The 5217-nt window shown below is 46.0% G+C and overlaps 1 non-coding gene across 1 annotated transcript; it reads right to left on the bottom strand.

The window, feature by feature from the left end:
• Positions 1–1794: 1794 nt before the first annotated feature.
• On the bottom strand, positions 1795–1867 carry Trnak-cuu (transfer RNA lysine (anticodon CUU)). Its single transcript has one exon. It is a non-coding gene; the product is annotated as a tRNA-Lys (tRNA).
• Positions 1868–5217: the final 3350 nt, after the last annotated feature.

Here is a 5217-nt window from a genome sequence, read left to right as displayed (position 1 = left end):
TTTAGCTGACAACACTTCATATTACCGGCTAGTATTTGCAGCTATGGCGACAAATTACTGCTTGGCTACACATCTGACACGTAACCGATGTGCTCTCCAAACAACAACACTTGCATTTCAGAACATGTCTTTCACACATGTCTACAAAATCACCTTCACCTTCAAATACAGATTCCTTGCGACTGACAGAGACGTAGGCAAAGTTAAAAGTTGCTATTTCCATTAAATATCGTTAATCAGAAAAATGGTAATTTACATCTGCAGCAGAACAAAATTCCGTTCCGCCCAGCGTCTGGCTCGAACCAACGACCCTGGGATTAAGTGTCTGACACTCTACCGACTGAGCTAGCCGGCTCCCGCAGGGAATACCTGCCGGGTAGCACGTCACACAGTACTCGTTTCGGTGGCGTGGTCCCATACAGTTTCTCTCCATGCAGCCTAATGTTTTCCTAACGTCACACTCGTCACGTCCTTACTTTTATGTCATAATCATTTCTGAGAGGTAAAGAAATTGCATGACAACATGCAGAGCTAGTGGCGTCAAAATTAACACACATACTTTATGTGACTCAAAAGCCGAACGAGTTACTTTACGACCTTGTTTTATATGTGCAAGTGCCAGTCAAAACTCGCGGTGTCGGCACTCTGCCGACCATTTCGCTAGTTATCACCGGTCTTGTTGTGTGTGTTTCAAGCTCAAGAGCATCTCCAAGCAAAAAATGGTCAACAGCAACTTTCAGACGGTTTCGTACTGCTCAATTGCTACATTAAAACGGTATGTTTCTTTTTCAGAACTGGAAAAACACGAGGGTGACAGCATTCGAACCTGTAATCTTCAGATCCGAAGTCCGACGTCTTATCCATTAGGCCACACGGTCACTGACGACTAACATTTACATGTATGCGACTCATCTCGAAACGCTCACACCCCTGAGGATTTGTGTTTTCGTTCTACACAGCCGCTGCCCCTTGCTCTTTCGCACCCATTCGTTACATTCAACCTCTTACGAGACCGATCAAATATAGACTGAGAAATAAGACCACACACTTAGTGCATTCGGAATCGAAGGCAGGGCGTCCATCGCCGCATTTGCTACGATTGCCATTTGCTACTTCTGCAGAAGCGGCGGCGGCGACGACGACGACGACGACGACGAAGATCGCGAGAGGCTCTGAGATATGTGAGAAATACATCCATAAAATGTAATTCAGACTGCCTCGTCCCACCTTATGCTGTACCGCTTTACCAAATGCTTTATCTGCGCCATTCGCCTTAATCGCATCTGAGAGTAATTCTTAAAAAAACGCCTGTCGCTAATTGTTCGTCATCACAGGTACTGTTTGCTATACGGCCACGACGCGCAACTGATTTCCAAAATTCATCATTCTCCTGTGAGGATGGAACTTACGACCCCTGGTTTATTAGACCAGTGCTCTACCACTGAGCTAAAGAGGCGCGGCCTAGCGGTACTCTTGGGTACTTCGTCCTTACGGTCGTCTGCATCATCAGACTTTAGCTGACAACACTTCATATTACCGGCTAGTATTTGCAGCTATGGCGACAAATTACTGCTTGGCTACACATCTGACACGTAACCGATGTGCTCTCCAAACAACAACACTTGCATTTCAGAACATGTCTTTCACACATGTCTACAAAATCACCTTCACCTTCAAATACAGATTCCTTGCGACTGACAGAGACGTAGGCAAAGTTAAAAGTTGCTATTTCCATTAAATATCGTTAATCAGAAAAACGGTAATTTACATCTGCAGCGGAACAAAATTCCGTTCCGCCCAGCGTCTGGCTCGAACCAACGACCCTCGGATTAAGAGTCTGACACTCTACCGACTGAGCTAGCCGGCTCCCGCAGGGAATACCTGCCTGGTAGCACGTCACACAGTACTCGTTTCGGTGGCGTGGTCCCATACAGTTTGTCTCCATGCAGCCTAATGTTTTCCTAACGCCACACTCGTCACGTCCTTACTTTTATGTCATAATCATTTCTGAGAGGTAAAGAAATTGCATGACAACATGCAGAGCTAGTGGCGTCAAAATTAACACACATACTTTATGTGACTCAAAAGCCGAACGAGTTACTTTACGACCTTGTTTTATATGTGCAAGTGCCAGTCAAAACTCGCGGTGTCGGCACTCTGCCGACCATTTCGCTAGTTATCACCGGTCTTGTTGTGTGTGTTTCAAGCTCAAGAGCATCTCCAAGCAAAAAATGGTCAACAGCAACATTCAGACGGTTTCGTACTGCTCAATTGCTACATTAAAACGTTATGTTTCTTTTTCAGAACTGGAAAAACACAAGCGTGACAGCATTCGAACCTGTAATATTCAGATCCGATGTCCGACGTCTTATCCATTAGAACACATGGTCACTGACGACCAACATATACATGTATGCGAGTCATCTCGAAACGCTCACACCCCTGAGGATTTGTGTTTTCGTTCTATACAGCCGCTGCCCCTTGCTCTTTCCCACCCATTCGTTACATTCAGCCTCTTACGAGACCGATCAAATATAGACTGAGAAATAAGACCACACACTTTGTGCATTCGGAATCGAAGGCAGGGCGTACCTCGCCGAATTTGCTACGATGGGCATTTGCTACTTCTGCAGAAGCGGCGACGACGACGACGACGACGACGACGACGACGAAGATCGCGAGAGGCTCTGAGATATGTGAGAAATACATCCATAAAATGTAATTCAGACTGCCTCGTCCCACCTTATGCTGTACCGCTTTACCAAATGCTTTATCTGCGCCATTCGCCTTAATCGCATCTGAGAGTAATTCTTAAAAAAACGCCTGTCGCTAATTGTTCGTCATCACAGGTACTGTTTGCTATACGGCCACGACGCGCAACTGATTTCCAAAATTCATCATTCTCCTGTGAGGATGGAACTTACGACCCCTGGTTTATTAGACCAGTGCTCTACCACTGAGCTAAAGAGGCGCGGCCTAGCGGCACTCTTGGGTACTTCGTCCTTACGGTCGTCTGCATCATCAGACTTTAGCTGACAACACTTCATATTACCGGCTAGTATTTGCAGCTATGGCGACAAATTACTGCTTGGCTACACATCTGACACGTAACCGATGTGCTCTCCAAACAACAACACTTGCATTTCAGAACATGTCTTTCACACATGTCTACAAAATCACCTTCACCTTCAAATACAGATTCCTTGCGACTGACAGAGACGTAGGCAAAGTTAAAAGTTGCTATTTCCATTAAATATCGTTAATCAGAAAAACGGTAATTTACATCTGCAGCATAACAAAATTCCGTTCCGCCCAGCGTCTGGCTCGAACCAACGACCCTGGGATTAAGAGTCTGACACTCTACCGACTGAGCTAGCCGGCTCCCGCAGGGAATACCTGCCGGGTAGCACGTCACACAGTACTCGTTTCGGTGGCGTGGTCCCATACAGTTTCTCTCCATGCAGCCTAATGTTTTCCTAACGTCACACTCGTCACGTCCTTACTTTTATGTCATAATCATTTCTGAGAGGTAAAGAAATTGCATGACAACATGCAGAGCTAGTGGCGTCAAAATTAACACACATACTTTATGTGACTCAAAAGCCGAACGAGTTACTTTACGACCTTGTTTTACATGTGCAAGTGCCAGTCAAAACTCGCGGTGTCGGCACTCTGCCGACCATTTCGCTAGTTATCACCGGTCTTGTTGTGTGTGTTTCAAGCTCAAGAGCATCTCCAAGCAAAAAATGGTCAACAGCAACTTTCAGACGGTTTCGTACTGCTCAATTGCTACATTAAAACGGTATGTTTCTTTTTCAGAACTGGAAAAACACGAGCGTGACAGCATTCGAACCTGTAATCTTCAGATCCGAAGTCCGACGTCTTATCCATTAGGCCACACGGTCACTGACGACTAACATTTACATGTATGCGACTCATCTCGAAACGCTCACACCCCTGAGGATTTGTGTTTTCGTTCTACACAGCCGCTGTTCCTTGCTCTTTCCCACCCATTCGTTACATTCAACCTCTTACGAGACCGATCAAATATAGACTGAGAAATAAGACCACACACTTTGTGCATTCGGAATCGAAGGCAGGGCGTCCATCGCCGCATTTGCTACGATGGCCATTTGCTACTTCTGCAGAAGCGACGGCGGCGGCGGCGACGACGACGACGACGACGACGAAGATCGCGAGAGGCTCTGAGATATGTGAGAAATACATCTATAAAATGTAATTCAGACTGCCTCGTCCCACCTTATGCTGTACCGCTTTACCAAATGCTTTATCTGCGCCATTCGCCTTAATCGCATCTGAGAGTAATTCTTAAAAAAACGCCTGTCGCTAATTGTTCGTCATCACAGGTACTGTTTGCTATACGGCCACGACGCGCAACTGATTTCCAAAATTCATCATTCTCCTGTGAGGATGGAACTTACGACCCCTGGTTTATTAGACCAGTGCTCTACCACTGAGCTAAAGAGGCGCGGCCTAGCGGTACTCTTGGGTACTTCGTCCTTACGGTCGTCTGCATCATCAGACTTTAGCTGACAACACTTCATATTACCGGCTAGTATTTGCAGCTATGGCGACAAATTACTGCTTGGCTACACATCTGACACGTAACCGATGTGCTCTCCAAACAACAACACTTGCATTTCAGAACATGTCTTTCACACATGTCTACAAAATCACCTTCACCTTCAAATACAGATTCCTTGCGACTGACAGAGACGTAGGCAAAGTTAAAAGTTGCTATTTCCATTAAATATCGTTAATCAGAAAAACGGTAATTTACATCTGCAGCGGAACAAAATTCCGTTCCGCCCAGCGTCTGGCTCGAACCAACGACCCTGGGATTAAGAGTCTGACACTCTACCGACTGAGCTAGCCGGCTCCCGCAGGGAATACCTGCCGGGTAGCACGTCACACAGTACTCGTTTCGGTGGCGTGGTCCCATACAGTTTCTCTCCATGCAGCCTAATGTTTTCCTAACGTCACACTCGTCACGTCCTTACTTTTATGTCATAATCATTTCTGAGAGGTAAAGAAATTGCATGACAACATGCAGAGCTAGTGGCGTCAAAATTAACACACATACTTTATGTGACTCAAAAGCCGAACGAGTTACTTTACGACCTTGTTTTATATGTGCAAGTGCCAGTCAAAACTCGCGGTGTCGGCACTCTGCCGACCATTTCGCTAGTTATCACC

Source organism: Schistocerca gregaria, chromosome 4 (genome assembly GCF_023897955.1).
Source record: "Schistocerca gregaria isolate iqSchGreg1 chromosome 4, iqSchGreg1.2, whole genome shotgun sequence".
NCBI classification, from domain to species: Eukaryota; Metazoa; Arthropoda; class Insecta; order Orthoptera; family Acrididae; genus Schistocerca; species Schistocerca gregaria.
This window is presented reverse-complemented; position numbering and strand designations above follow the sequence as displayed.